The sequence below is a fragment of the Delphinus delphis genome, chromosome 11 (assembly GCF_949987515.2).
Source record: "Delphinus delphis chromosome 11, mDelDel1.2, whole genome shotgun sequence".
NCBI classification, from domain to species: Eukaryota; Metazoa; Chordata; class Mammalia; order Artiodactyla; family Delphinidae; genus Delphinus; species Delphinus delphis.
In genome coordinates, this window is record NC_082693.1 from 17153941 (window position 1) to 17169701 (window position 15761).

The 15761-nt window shown below is 38.6% G+C and overlaps 1 long non-coding RNA gene across 1 annotated transcript in view; it reads right to left on the reverse strand.

Moving 5' to 3' along the window:
• Positions 1-13715, reverse strand: part of LOC132433534 (uncharacterized) — a 134214-nt gene extending 120499 nt beyond the window's left edge. Inside the window, exon 1 of the long non-coding RNA XR_009521160.1 lies at positions 13661-13715. This is a non-coding gene — a long non-coding RNA (uncharacterized lncRNA). The remainder of the gene's footprint in view (positions 1-13660) is intronic.
• Positions 13716-15761: the final 2046 nt, after the last annotated feature.

The window sequence follows — 15761 nt, forward strand, 5'->3', positions numbered from 1 at the left end:
AAAAGTTGTTGATTGGTTATTGTAGCTTTAAAAAAAAATCAGCTTACTGATTCAACTTTCAACATTTGTATTTTTCTATAAAAATCTTCCAGATTTTTAAAAGACATTTTTATTACTATAAACTTAGAGCAATTAAGATAATTATTATACCCTTTTCCCCTTCTTAATTTTGTGTATTTGGGTTTGTCTTTTTTGCATATTATGCTTGCCAGGAACTTATTCCATTGGACTTTTCAGAGAAATGGCATTTGTGATTTGCTATTTAATTGTTTAATTTTTGTATTTTACTTTACTTCTTTTCCTTCTGCTTTCTTTAGGCATGCTTTTCAAAAAACTCTTTACCTAAATACTTAATTTGTAGTCTTACAACTGTATGCTCTAGCTTAGTAATAAAAATTTTAATATGTCAATGTCCAGCTTTGTTCATAACTCAAAGGTTTGCCATGCTGTAGTACCAATGATGTTTTCCTGTTTACAAATGCATTCTTGATTTTCTGTTTGTTTCAAAATTCCTATTTGCTCTAAAAGGAGAATGATTTAAAATTTCCCTGTGTTCAGATATTTGTTTAAACTTTTAATTTTTAGATTAATTACATTTATAATTAGGGAATGTAGCCTATTCAATTTATTATTTTGGAAATTTGAGGGTTTAAGCCAAATCATCAATTTGTGAAAATGTCCAGATTTTAAAAATAAAGTATGTTCATTGATTATAGATGATAATACTAGGTATCTATTTACCAAACCAAATCAATTAAATTTTATACCATTCACATATTTTTTTTTTTTTTTTTTTTGCTGTATGCGGGCCTCTCACTGTTGTGGCCTCTCCTGTTGCGGAGCACAGGCCTCGGACACTCAGGCTCAGCAGCCATGGCTCACGGGCCCTGTCGCTCCGCGGCATGTGGGATCTTCCCGGACCGGGGCACGAACTTGTGTCCCCTGCATCGGCAGGCGGACTCTCAACCACTGCCCCACCAGGGAAGCCCCCATTCACATCTTTTGATACTTATTTTCTTTCCTGTTTTCTCTTCAAGGCTTGAGAGTCAAGATCTTCCGATTACAATTGAATGAATTTTTGTGAATTGCTCCCACTTTTAAAAAAGGGTTTATTTGTAGAATTGAATGTTGTGTTTCATAAATATTGTATCCTTATAATGCATATATTTGATTTTTAAAACTTTGTCATAGTTAATAATTTTTCTTTGAATTGTATTTTAAATAAATGAATTCTCAATTAATTAACATTGCCATTTCTGCTTTCTTTATTGATTGTGTTTACTTGATATATCTTTGGTCCTAGCTTTATTTCTTAAAATTTCCTGTGTTTTGTTTAAGGTTCGATATTTGTTAACAGTACAGAATTGAATTTTATTTTATCTAAAATTTTGTCTATTAATAAGATACTTAATTATCACATGAATGTTTGGCTTTATTTTTGCTATATTGTTCATTAAATTTTTTCCCTTATGTTTTCCTTTCATTCTTCCATATGCTATATGTACTAACTTTTTGCTTTTATTTCTCAGAATTATAGAAGTCATAGCCTCTTCTTTCGCACTCTGAAAAATATTCTGCCATTGGTTATCCCAAAATTATAAAAATATACTTTGATATTCTCTTTTAAAAATTCCAAGAATCAGATAATAAATACTGTCTGTTGACTCTCTTTATGTATGATTAGACATTTAAAACGTTAAATTTAAAAGACTTAAATGTAAGACCTGAAACCATAAAGCTCCTATAAGAAAACATTGGGGTAAGCTCCTTGACATTAGTCATGGCATAGTTTTTTAGATTTGCACCCAAAGCAAGCACAACGATAGCAAAAATAAATAAGTGGGACTACATCAAACTAAAAAGCTTCTGCACAGGAAAGGAAACCCTCAACAAAATGAAAAGGCAACCTATGGAATGGAAGAAAATCATATAAGTGGTGAATACCCAAAATATATAAAGAACTCATACAACTCAATAGTAGAACACAAACAATATGATTAAAAAATGGGCACAGGATCTGAACAGACATTTTCCAAAGATATACAAATAGCTAACAGACACATGAAAATGTGCTTAACATTACTAACCATCAGGGAAACCATCAAATCAAAACCACAATGAGATACCACCTCATAACTGTTAAAACGGCTATCATCAAAAAAGGCAAGACCTAACAAGTGTTGGTAAAGATGTGGAAAAAAGAGAACCCTTGTACACTGTTGGTAGGAATGTACAAAGTTTTCAGCCACTATGGAAAACAGTATGGAGATTCCTCAAAAAATTAAAAATAGAACTACCATATGATCCAGGAATTTCATTTCTGGGAATATAGCCAAAGGAAATGAAAAACAATATCTCAAAGAGATATCTACCTCCCCATGTTCATTGCAGCATTATTCACAATAGACAAGATATGAAAACAACTACGTGTCTGTCACACATGAATGGATGTACATCAGTTACAGATCAATAAAGCTAAACTTTTAAAAAAATTTTAACTAAAAAGAAGTTTTTACTTCCTATCTCATCTCCTACCCACAAGTCCAAGATTTTTTTTACTAATGTAATTAAGGATTTAAGACTTAAGTTATTAATAAATTATTTTTACTTTCTAAATCTTTTTGCTATATAAACAAATTTATAAGGAAAATTTCATGCATGCATCCTTTCCTTATCTTTATTTATTTATTTAAAATAGACTCCTAGGGATAGAATGTTTCAAACATATTAACCAACAGCATTCCAAAAGGCAAAGACAGTAGAGCCTTACACAAACAGCATCTGAAAGATTAGCTCTCCTCAAACTTCACTAATCTATCAATTTTATAAATTAAAAATGGCATCTCAATGTTTTGATTTCCATGTCTTTGCCACTGAGTTAAAACTTTTATATGTGTACTGGTTATATCTCTTCTTTTAGAGATTGTGTTCACAGCCTTGCTTATATGTTTGTTTTGGTAGTTATCTTATTAATGATAAGATAACACATTATGGTGTCCCATGTAAAATAATTATTTTTCTAATTTGGGAGCTGTATTAGTTTGCTATAGCTGCCATAACAAAATACCATACTGGGTGGCTCAAACAACAGAAATTTATTTTTGCACAGTCTGGAGGCTAGAAGCCTAAGGTCAAGGTTGGCAGGGTTTGTTTCTTTTGAGGGCTCTCAGCTTGCAGACAGCTGCCTTCTCACTGTGCTCACAAGGTCTTTTCTCTGTGCATATGCATCCCTGATGTCTCTTTTTCTGTCCTAATCTCCTCTTGTTATAAGAACCAGACAAATTGTGTTCAGGCCCATTCTAATGGCCTCATTTTAACTTAATCACACCTTTAAAGACCCTATCACCAAATACACTCATGTTCTAAGGTACTGTTTCTGTCTAGGGTCACTCTATATAAGAATTATATCTGTAAAATGTAAAAATACATTTTAACTTCTGACAACTCATGTCTTCCTTCACATGATTCATTTCTAAAATTTCTTAAATATGTTCATTCTTTTTTTCTGAATAAGTTTAGGATTATTTTGTCAGGTTCCAAAGATATCCAATTGAGACTACTAATCTAAAAGAGAGAACAAAAACTACCTGTTTCTTCTCTGTACTATATACAATATTTAAACTAAAAGAAAAACCTCATTTTTCTCAAACAGGGTTTTTTTTTTCCTGCTCACCGACCAATTCTCCAGCACCAGCTGGGTGTCCTACAATTTAACTCAATTTTATCTACCTGGAGTAATTGTCAGATCCCACAGATTAAGAGCTCATCCGACAAGACTGGGCCCCGCCTTCAGAGGACAATCACCTGTGCTTCTAACCATCTGGCTATAAATCAAAGATGACCACAACCACCGCTTCAGGTTCAATACAGGCAAACCTCGGAGATATTGCGCGTTCGGTTCCAGACCACAGACATAAAGTGAATATAGTCTATTAAGTGTGCCATCGCAGTTGGTCTAAAAAAACAATGTACATACCTTAATTTAAAAATATTTTATATTGCTAGAAAAATGCTAGCCAACACCCTTCAGCAAGTCATGCATAGTAGTAACATCAGAGATCATTGATCACAGCTCACCATAGCAAATAATGAAGACATTTGAAATATTTTAAGTATTACCAAAATGTGACACAGAGACATATGTGAGCAAATGCTGTTGGAAAAACAGAGCCCAGTAGACTTGTTTGACACAGGGCTGCCGCAAACCCTCAGTTTGTAAAAGACGCAATTATCTATGAAGCACAAGTTGGGCTGCACGCCGCAGGCCTCCAAGACCTCTACTTGCCCGGCTTCAAGATTGAAGAAAGAGCCCGAAGTCAGTGGCAGAGACATCAATGGTTTAACGGAATGGGGGGGCGGGGGGGAGCTTACCTCTCTGAAGCAAGGTTCTGACACAACACCCCACCCAGTGAAGCAGACAGAGGGCATGACATGGCGGCAGTCTTGTTTCCGGGGCGGGGAGGGGGAGACTGCCAGTTATAGTGGGAATTGACATCAGGTTGGCTCGTCAGTTACCAGGGAAACTAGCAGAGGGGCACGCCCCTTACTGCCCCTTTGATAAGAGCAATCACTGACTGGAACCTGCAGCAAGTATGTAGGAAAGTCAGTCAAGTGAGTAGGGTGTAGGTGAAGCAGACGCTTACTGGTCGAGCCCGGGATGTACAGAGAGCAAGAGAACAGCCACCGTGAGTGGCCTGACCATACACACAATAAAACGAGGTATGCCCTAGACAGCTCACAGAACTCAGGAAGGCTTATTACTAGATTACTGATTTATTATGAGAGGATACCTCTCAAGAACAGCCAAATGGGGCCTCCCTGGTGGTGCAGTGGTTGAGAGTCCGCCTGCCTATGCAGGGGACACGGGTTCGTGCCCCGGTCCGGGAGGATCCCGCATGCCGCAGAGCGGCTGGGCCCGTGAGCCATGGCCGCTGAGCCTGCGCGTCCGGAGCCTGTGCTCCGCAACGGGAGAGGCCACAACAGTGAGAGGCCCGCGTACCGCAAAAAAAAAAAAAAAAAAAAAAGAACAGCCAAATGGAAGAAATGCATGGGGCAAGGTATGTGGGAAGAAGTATGTAGCTTTCATGTTCTTTCCAGGTACATCACCCAGCTCTTCCAAGGGTTTACCAACCTGGAAGTTCTCTGAAACCGCGCATCGTTTGGGGGTTTTTTTTAATGGAAGTTTCATAAGTAAGCAAGATTGATTGTCATTGACCATTAGTGATTAACTCAACCTCCTGCCTCTCTCCCATCCCTGGAGGTGGTGGGGAGGCAAGACTGAAAGTTGCAGTGGTTCAAGTATTTGGTTCCCCTGGCAACCAGCCCCACTTCCTTAGGGACTTTCCTAAAATTACCTCATTAACATAAACTCAGGTGGTTGAAAGGGGCTTGTTATGAAGAACAAAAATGCCCCTTTCAACTTTATCACTTAGGAAATTCCAATGGTTTTAGGAGCTCTGTTCTTATTATAAATCACAATGTCACATAATCTCGTAGCACCAACCCTAGAAACCGATATTTTTATAACATTGAATCTTCCCATTAGCAACATGGTTTATGTTTCTCAATAAAATTTTATACTTTAAAAAAATATGTACACACCAAATATTTCTAACTAAGTTTACTTATAGTCTTCAATATTTATGTTGTTAATATAATTTGGAATGTTTTATTCTCTTCTATTTTCTTTTTTTTAATTTAATGTCTCGATTAGAGCATAATTGCTTTACAGTGTTGCCTATTTTATTTTCTAAAAGATTATTTAGGATCTTTTATTCTATTTTCTGTGTAACAGATTTAGCAAAGCTATTAGGAGCTTCATGTTAATATTTTAACTGGCCTTCTTTACCAAAGTCCATTATTGGTTTAGTTTGCTCAATTGATTCTCTAGGTGTTTCTTGGAAGGTGATCAGAGAGAGTATCTATGAAAGAGTGTTATTTTGACTCCTTTTCAAAGTTGATACTTCTTATGTCATTTTATTCTTGTCTGATAGAAAAGCCAGTGATATATATGTCATACAACTAAAATTTAAATCTGCTTATGATTTAAATCTGCTATTCAAAATCATCTGGTAAGGACTTCCCTGGTGGCGCAGTGGTTAAGAATCTGCCTGCCAATGCCAGGGACATGGGTTCGAGCCCTGGTCTGGGAAGATCCCACATGCTGCAGAGCAACAAAGCCTGTGTGCCACAACTACTGAGACCGTGTGCCACAACTACTGAAGCCTGTGCGCCTAGAGTCCGTGCTCTGCAACAAGAGAAGCCACCGCCATGAGAAGCCCACTCACTGCAACGAAGATTAGCCCCCGCTCACCGCAATGAAAGCCCACACACAGCAACAAAGACCCAATGCAGCCAAAAATAAAATACATTAATCAATTAATTTTAAAAATATCATCTGGTAGCCTTCCAACATTTTCAGGAAACCTCAGACATCCTTGGTAAAACGCGGCCTTTCAGGATCTGGTCCATGACAACTTCTTCACTCCATCTCCCACAAAAACCCTCACTCAAATTCTTCACTAGATCCCGTGGCCTATTGTATTATACTACATGTAGTTTCCTAAATGTGCTGTTCAGACCTGCTATTTTTTTTGGCCTAGAAAACACTTTCTCCTTTTTTTCACCTTTTTACCCAGCTCAGGGCTTCTCAAACTTTATTATGCCTATGAATCACCTGGAGATCTTGTTTGAAAAACAGATGTGATTCAGTGGTTCTGGGGTGAGGCCTGAGATTCTGCACTTCTAACTAGCCCCACAGACCAGCAGCATCACATCCTGAGCAAGGACCTCCTCCTCCATGATGATTTAGTTCAGTCACCTCTAGTCAGCTTTCCCTGGACCTCAGCCTCACTGCACCCCCAAAGTACCAGGTAGTGGCCCAGTACAGACTGATGGTAGAGATTCTTTTATTAATCTATACCATCTTGTATATTACTGGACACGTGTTACAAACTCAGTGTTGAGTAAATGAATGAACAAATGATATAGGAAAAATAAACTTCCTTTAGGAATTGTGAACAAGATTAATAAAATCACACCTTACATAATTCTTCCTGAAATTTCTATATTCTTTATTGAATTCACTGCAGGAAGAATTTGGCAAGAATAGACTACAATGAAATAGAATATGGAAATAGAAATAGGTTAAGTGCTCTAAAGTTTTTCTGGATCTTTGAAATTTTGACCATGCTGAAAAAACATAACCAATAAGGATACACTATTTTCTATTACCTAAGCAGCTAGATATTTGATGAACTCTACAAATCACTTTTCCAAAAAAACCTCAATTTTAATTTAGATATGTATTTTATCTTGCAGCATTTCTATCATTTCTATATAATTCTTTTTTTTTTTTTTTGGCTGCACAGCATGTGGGATCTTAGTTCCCCGACCAGGGAATGCACCCGTGCCCCCTGCAGTGGAAGCGCAGTGTCTTAACCACTGAACCGTCAGGAAGTCCCTCTATATAATTCTTCATTTTTGCCCATTTCTCTAAAGCCTATAAAGCATTTTACCATATAGTTTTTCTCTTAATTTCACATAAAGATTGATAATATTTTTTCCCATTATACATGAAAAACCTGACTATAATAGGATTACACAAGTTAACCTTACTTGCTAAGGTCACAGAGTCAGGTATTGGTAGAGCAAGAGCCAAACCCTGCATCTTCTGATGCCTAGTCCAGTGTTCTAGACACTTACCAAACCTGACTGAAACTTTTTTAAAGTCCCAAACCAGCAGAGACCGTGATATGATGCCATATTCATGATATTCGGTTTTGATTGTGATAATATCAAATTTTACCTCCATTCCACAATTTTTTCCTGTACTTAAATAACAAAATTAGTTTTCCTCTCCTGTTGTTTTCTTTTTTCCTTTTTCTTTCTAGCTGAGATTTCTGGGCTGGCTAAAACGGTTGATTTATGGGTAAAGAAGAATGTTTGGTAGCTCACAGCCTGCAAAAAACGCTGTAACAGCCTAGGGCTGGCTAATGAACACAGAGCACCTATCACCATGGTAATTAGAGTATCAGCACTAGAGGGCATCTCAGAAATTGTTAGCGAACAGATAGGAGGATGAGGGCCCCGGAAGTGAAAGGTCTCATAGTCTGAAAACATCCGGTTACTTACTGACTGTGCTGAGCTTGCAGGCTGGGCACCTGAAGTCCTGTAATCTCTCACCCAGGCCCGCCATTGATCAACCTGAGTTGAAAATCAAAGACTTTGAAATTCAAGGTGGACAAGGCTGGGAATAAAACTGAGAAACTCTGATAACTTTGTAAATAGAGCACTCACAGTAATATAGCATATAATTGTTGATTCTATATATTTAATGTTTTCATGGGCCTTCCATCAACTAAGCACAGCTGCCCCTCAAATCTCATTTCCTCTCATTCTACTCATACATACTCTGTTCCACTTGGGCCCCCTCTCTGTTCCCTCAACACATCAAGCGGCCCCTAAGTCATGGGTCTTTGCACCTCCTGAGTCTTCTGCCTGCAATATTTTTCCCCCTAGAACTTGATCCCTCACTCCTTCTTTGTTCCAACATCAGCTTTTTGGTGGTCTTCCCTGACCACCTTCTCTAAAATAGTATGCACTGGCCCTCTTTATCCCCTTAACCTTACTCATTTCTCTTTATAGCAGTTATCACTCCTCAATATAGATCTTTTTTTTTTTTTTGGCACGCGGGCCTCTCACTGTTGTGGCCTCTCCCGTTGCGGGGCACAGGCTCCGGACGCGCAGGCTCAGCGGCCATGGCTCACGGGCCCAGCCGCTCCGCGGCATGTGGGATCTTCCTGGACCGGGGCACGAACCCGTGTCCCCTAGCATCGGCAGGCGGACTCTCAACCATTGCGCCACCAGGGAAGCCCCAATATAGATCTTTTTGCTAATTTATTTATTGTCTGCAAGCTCCACAAAGTGTCAAGGAATAGTTGTTATTCTCCACTGTAATGAACTTGGAACAGAGTAAGCACCCAAAGATTGAATGAATAAAACATCCCAGACTTGAAAGAGGTAGGAAGGACAATGGAGAAATATCTAGAGATGTAGAAGACTTCTTCACCATTAAAAAGGAATCAATTTGTCCCTGAAAAATATGTAAATAGATGTTACATACTGGAAGCTAACAAACATTTTACCCAAAGTTTTACATAAGTTACTCTTTACAGAAAGGCTTTATTAAGGTATTATTTACAATTAATTGGACTTTACAGCTGAGGCTACTCAGGTGCATCTACACATAAGACCCTTTAATAGATTGCATTTTCTAGCATTCAGCCTCCACCATCAGTACAACTAAATCTTAGGTTGTACAGTGCTTTAGGCCAGGTCTGGTTTGGGTTAAATCCACATTTTAAAAATCCAGGCATTGATTTATTTCATGCCTAAGGCCACTGTGATTGGAACCTACTCCACGCTTCATAAGCAAAATCCAAAGTAGTGAAAGATTCCAATTCCAAGACAGAAAAGTATTCAGGAGGTGAACAAGTGCATCTGTTTTTGCCTTATTCAGAAACACATATTAAAAAAAAAAAAAACAACACCCTGCCAGAACCCTGGCCATTTTGAAAGTATATAGTTTACTGCAATTCTGAAATGGAGTCTTTGCCATTCTAAATCTGGGCCATGATCACCTAGGAGTTGGGCAAGTGCTGTATCAGTACTTAGACAACACCTACCCTCCTCCCCACTTCACGGTACCTCAGGGAATCCAGTCACCCTCACTACAGGGGCACTCATTCTTTGCCTTCATCAAAACATTCTACAGTCCTCAGGAATTTCCCAAATAGCCAGGGACATCCATTGCTGTTAATGAGTCCCTGGACCTGCATTCTTCCTTTTTCCTGCTATTTCCATGCTTCCTGGTCCTCCAACTTGTAGACCGCTCAAGAAATTGACACAGGGAATTTATAAAAGCTCTGGGTGTGAAATAAAGTACTGCTCCAGCTTTCAGCTTTTCTCCTACATTATATTCCCACCAGATGGTAAGTTCCTTTCTCTCCAGCTATTAAATATTAAAAAAAAAAAAGACAAGAGAAAGTAAAACAAGTCTCTAGTTCCGACAGCTCCCTCTAGTTTCTGTTTTATCCCTCTTCTTATACTGTAGCTAGGCTTCCAAAAATATTTCTGTAGAATATTAATAAGTATTTATTAATCACTATGCATAGGCATTGTGCTAACTGATGTAAATATAGCACCTCATTTCCTGATCAGGACAGTCTAGAAGTGTGTACAACTCTTATCCCTGTGTTCGAAATGAGGAGGGCACTGAGGCCTAGTGAGGTTAACAAATTTCGACAAAGTTGCACAGAGAGTACACAGCAGACCTGGGATTCAAATCTACACTCTTGCTACAATGCTGCCATGTTCTGAGATGGCCAAGATATGCTCAAACTCAATACGTAATCATCCTACAATACACTATAATCCAATTTCCAGATAACAAAGTTCCAACTCAATATATGAATTTTAGCCACTTTTTCTTTCTCTCTTTTTTTAAAGATTTATTTTTTATTTATTTTTGGTTGCGTCGGATCTTAGTTGTGGCACATGGAATCTTCGTTGAGGCAGGCAGAATCTTTTGTTGTGGCGCGCAGGCTCCTCTCTAGTTGTGGCATGCGGGTTTTCTCTTCTCCAGTTGTGGTGCATGGGCTCCAGAGCACATGGGCTCTGTAGCTTGCGGCACGTGGGCTCTCTCATTGAGGCATGCGAGCTCCGTAGTTGTGGCGTGTGGGCTTAGTTGCCCCATGGCTTGTGGGATCTTAGTTCCCTGACCAGGGATCAAACCTACAGCCCCTGCATTGTAAGGCAGATTCTTTACTACTGGACCACGAGGGAAGTCCCTTAGCCATTTTTTCAATCTTTCTTCAGCACTCAATACCTTTAACTCTTTTTACTTGATGACGCCAGCTCTCTAGGCTTCCCTGACTGCATTCTCTTTTGGACCCTCTCCTACTTCTCTGACTGCTTGCTCTCAGCTTCTCCTTCATTTCTATCTCTTCTGAATTTACGTTTATTATACTCATACTTGCACCCTCCCCCGAGTGATTTCTTTTGTATTCAAAGATTTTTTTCTACCATGTCTCCTAAAAGTGACCTCTCTAATCTAGAGCTGTCTGTTGGACACATTTTTATTTAACCATAGATGTCTCAAACTTAATTTGCCTGTGAGGAAATTACCCCGACATTACTATGTGTATATGCCTTTTGCAAGTGGGAAGACCTATAAGGAAAATACTTCTATGCTTGTTATTATATTGGGTCATGGAAGGATAAGGTAGGTTTTAATGTCATTAACCTGGGAAAAACGGAGTCGTTAGACAGAAAATTTGACTAAGAGAGTGGAATGTAGGTCAGTCTCAGGCTCCACTCTGAGTCTAGTCACCAAATAATTGATGTTATAGGTTTTTACTCATTATAGGTTTTGATATGGAGTCCAGCATAGAGAGTAACACCAATAGCTAGAAAGGGATAAAATTCACAAAGGCAGGGGTTAGCAAACTTTTTCTAAAAAGAGGGCAGACAGTATACATTCGAGGTAGGCCACATGATCTCTGTTACAACCACTTAACTCTGCCATTGTAGCATGAAAGCAGCCAAAGACAATACATAAATGAATGAGCATGGCTGTGTTCCAATAAAACATTTTTTTGAGAAAACCATCAAGGGGTTACTTTTGGCCCTCAGTATGTAATTTGCTGACCACTGATCTAGAGGAACAGAAAGTAATGATCAATAAGCTATTACTATAAGACCACCCCCAGCCCCTGCTATTCTTAATCCTCTAGCATTTAGTTTGAACGTTTTACTGACTCTTGAACTGCATTCAATGAAATTTAAGGATTTGATAGTTTGTCCATGCATGATCAAGAGTATTACTTAGGGAGTAGCACAACCCAAGGTCATTCATTTTATCTACCATCAGTCTGTGAGCTTCTTGAGGATGTGAACATAACTTATTTGTTTGTGTCGATGCCCAGCTCTGCATACACTGGTTAGCATATTAGTACTACTCAATAAACTTGTGTCAGTTGAATGAGTTGAGTCTTCAGCACTAGTAGGTTGTATTCAGTCTCCAGTATTCAGCTACTTTCCATAATCCCAAGACTGATGTAAAAGTTCTCTATGTATAAAGATGACACAAATAATCAGAGATCAGCTCAAGCCTATATTTCTCAACATATGGAAATAAAGTTGACTTTCCCCAGCCTTTAATTTACTAATGTATTTGTAATCGTGTTCCAAAATTCAGTTATGTGTTAAAGGACTTGACTCCTTTACCCTGAGGCTGACCTGGCTGGGACTCCAATATCAGAGTTTTTTCTCTGACATTGCCTATCCCACTGGCTGTGTCTTTCCTTCTAGGACAGATCATGTTGACTAGATGGCCTTGACTTCATATTCCATTGGTTATATCCAACCTTGGAGGCCAGCGGAGGAAGAGAGATGAGGGATGAAGATGACGGTTACCACCTGTATTATTTTCCTATTACTGTAATACAAAGTATCACAAACTTAATGATTTAACACAACACAAATGTGTTTTCTTACAGCTCTGAAGTCACAAGTCTGAAATTAGTTTCACTGGGCTGATGTCAAGGTGTCAGCAGGGCTGGTTTCTTCTGGAATCTCAGAAGAGGGAGAATCTGTTTCCTTGCTTTTTCAGGTCCTAGTGACCTCTTGTATTCCTTGACTCATGACCTTTTTCCTCCATGTTCAAATCTCCCTCTGCCTGCCTCTTAAATGACACTTTTGATTACATTTAGGACCCATCCAGATTATCCAGGATACTCTCCTCACATTAAGATCCTTAATTATATTTGTAAAATGACTTTTGCCATATAAATTAACATTCACAGGGTCCAGGGATTAAGATGTGGATATCTTCTGAGATCATTCTTCAGCCTCCCACATCATCGTTCTCCATTGCCCTTCAACTTCTTAATACATACATTTTACAAGGGATACTGCTGAGCTATCAAATCCTGAGAAGAGACGCCATTCAAACGCCTATTTAATTATTCATAATTTTATTAACAAATATTTAACGGGTATCCACTAGGTATCTGGAACTGTATCTTAGCCTTTGAAGCAAACATTGTAGATATATCCCTGCCCTCATGGAGCTCAAAGGTCACACTGAGACAGGCTGGGACCTGGGACCCGGGACCCTTTGCTGCAGTGCTTCCACCTGGACAAAAGTCTCCTCAAACAACAGAATGCAAAGAAACTATAAGGGACTAAAAACTGTGTGAATTCACAGTTGGGGTAAATTATGGACAGCAAGATACAAAAAGACCAAAAACAACCAACTGCCACTTCTGAAGAGCCAGGAGCAAAAGCAGGGTACTTCCCATGCCCCCTGCACAGAACATCACCAAAGGGGTGGGCAAACCACCTAAGCAGCCCCCTTCAACCTGACACACCCCTACCCTCACCCCATGTAATGAACCAGCTCTCCCCTCTAGGGGAGCGAGCAAGGGAAACTGTTACTTGTTTTTTACTCACCCCGACACTGCAGGAGCCCCAATAGAACCTTGCCTGAATTTCTTGTCTGGCCTCTTATCAATTTCTATTGCTTGGGGAAGGCCAAGAACCCTGATAGTTATCAACATCATCCCCATTACTAAATCACATTTGCCCTCCCACTTACCTCCTTCTCTGTGGATTTGCCCTTCCTAGTCCAATCCTGCCTTCCAGACCCTAAGTCAAATAGCACTGTCCTTTTAGGAGAATGAGGTAAGGATAGAATTCATTTACCAGGTAAATGATTAACTTATTAGCATTAAAAACCTACTCAGATGATGTTTTAGTCTTTTGTTATGTTTACTTCACCTAACCTGAAGTTGCACAGAAAATATTGAAATATCCTAGGCATGGGTTAAACTTGTGAAGGCTCCTAATCTCCTTTGAATAGGGATTAGTGGCTGCATAAATATTGCCCAAGAGAGAGCAGATTCCTGGAGAATGAAAGCTGCTTTCACTGCAAAGTGCTAAATAACTACTCAGATATGTGAGCTGTTTATAGTTTCCCTCTTTACAGACAGGAGTCTGCTTCCACCTACTGGCTGAAGAATTTCACAATCATCAGTACTATACAGGTAATTTCCACTTGGGTCTTGGTATGTGCTTCTGATTTGTAGCCATAACGTCAGCTCCCATCTACTTGGGACTTCTTTACTCCCAAACCTACCAGCTCTTCTAGTCCTCGCTTATGGAATGATTGATTAAACTAGCCAGTGTGTTGTGTTATGAAAATTGTTAGGCAGCTACAGATATCCAAGAGAACATCTGAAGCCATGAAGTCCATGGAACACGACACACTTAGAGAAGACTGAGGAAAATGGACAAGATGATTCAAGGAAGTCAGGTCATAACTGGAATTTCACGGGCTTCTTGATTAGCAGTAGTTGAGAACAGGAGAATTCTGTAATTCTTTTGCTCCAAAGACAATGTTGGGGATTGTGACTGGTCTTTGTTATATCATGTGAGAGCAAATAACTTGAGAATTATCCAGTAAAGTTAGAATTTCCAGAAAAAAAATGTTTATTGTGTGGCCTGTAGTATTAAGAATATACCAGAAAATAGGGCTAATCAGGATTCCTATTACAGAAAACCAAATGCTATACTGGTGCTGTTCAAGAGGACACACATTTTTGCCATTTGAGGATGAAAAAATATTATTCTAAGTTTGAGCCAAAGACAACTAGAAAGAGATGAAGGAAATAATACCTGGGTCATATGAAATATATTAGAGGACTTTATCATAAGGCCTTATGGAATTAGCCTAAATATGTTCTATAATCAAATAAGTGAAAAATGAAACAACAGTGAGTTTCCATTTTGCAACTAATAATCTAAGATTGAAAAAAGATATGACAGATATAAATTGAGAAGTGCAATATATATGGAGGGACTGTTACTGATAGAATCCTTCTGGAAAGCTATTTGAAAAGTGAGTTTTTAAAAGCTTACACTCTTTGAATCAGTAATTTTGGTGCTAGAATAGTACACCATAGAAGTAATCATAGATGTTTTCAAATATTTACATTAAAAGATGTTCATTATGGTATTGTTTATAATTAGAAAAGTCTATTATAATAGCTACCACATATTGAGTGATCATAATATCTGACATTGTGCTTGATCCTTGATCCTGAGAGACAGCAGGAAATTGAAGGGAGAAAATAGAGGAGAAAGAAGGAAATCATATATGAAAATAGAAGTAATAGAGCATTTCCTATCCCCTCTGTGTCTTAACAGCCTAATGATTTGGTATTTTGGTCCTTGGAAAGAGTTAGGTTCAAGGTAAAAGCCTTAGGAATTGTTTAAGTGAGATTTTGTGACAGTCTTGGGAAAAGGCCATTCTTCTTCTGCTCCACCAGGGTACAGACTGACACCCTGAAGTTATGCTATCCAATAGGTAGCCACTAAATATATGTGGTGACTTAAATCTGAATTAAATAAAGTTAAAAATTCAGTTTCTAATAGCCATGTGTAGCTACTTGCTACTGCATTTGAGAATGCACTTATAGAACATTTTCATCATCACAGAAGGTGTATTTGTACAACACTGCCCTGAAGGCTCAACACAGACAGCCTTGAGTAGGATTTCTATGCCTTTTTGAGCAGTGGGAAAATGCACACCTCTATTCAACTGCAGTCACCCCATCCTGTAGCCATATTCTGGTATTTGTCATCACCTGGAACTGCTCCAAAATACTGTATTTAAATTTCCACTTTTTTCCTTCATC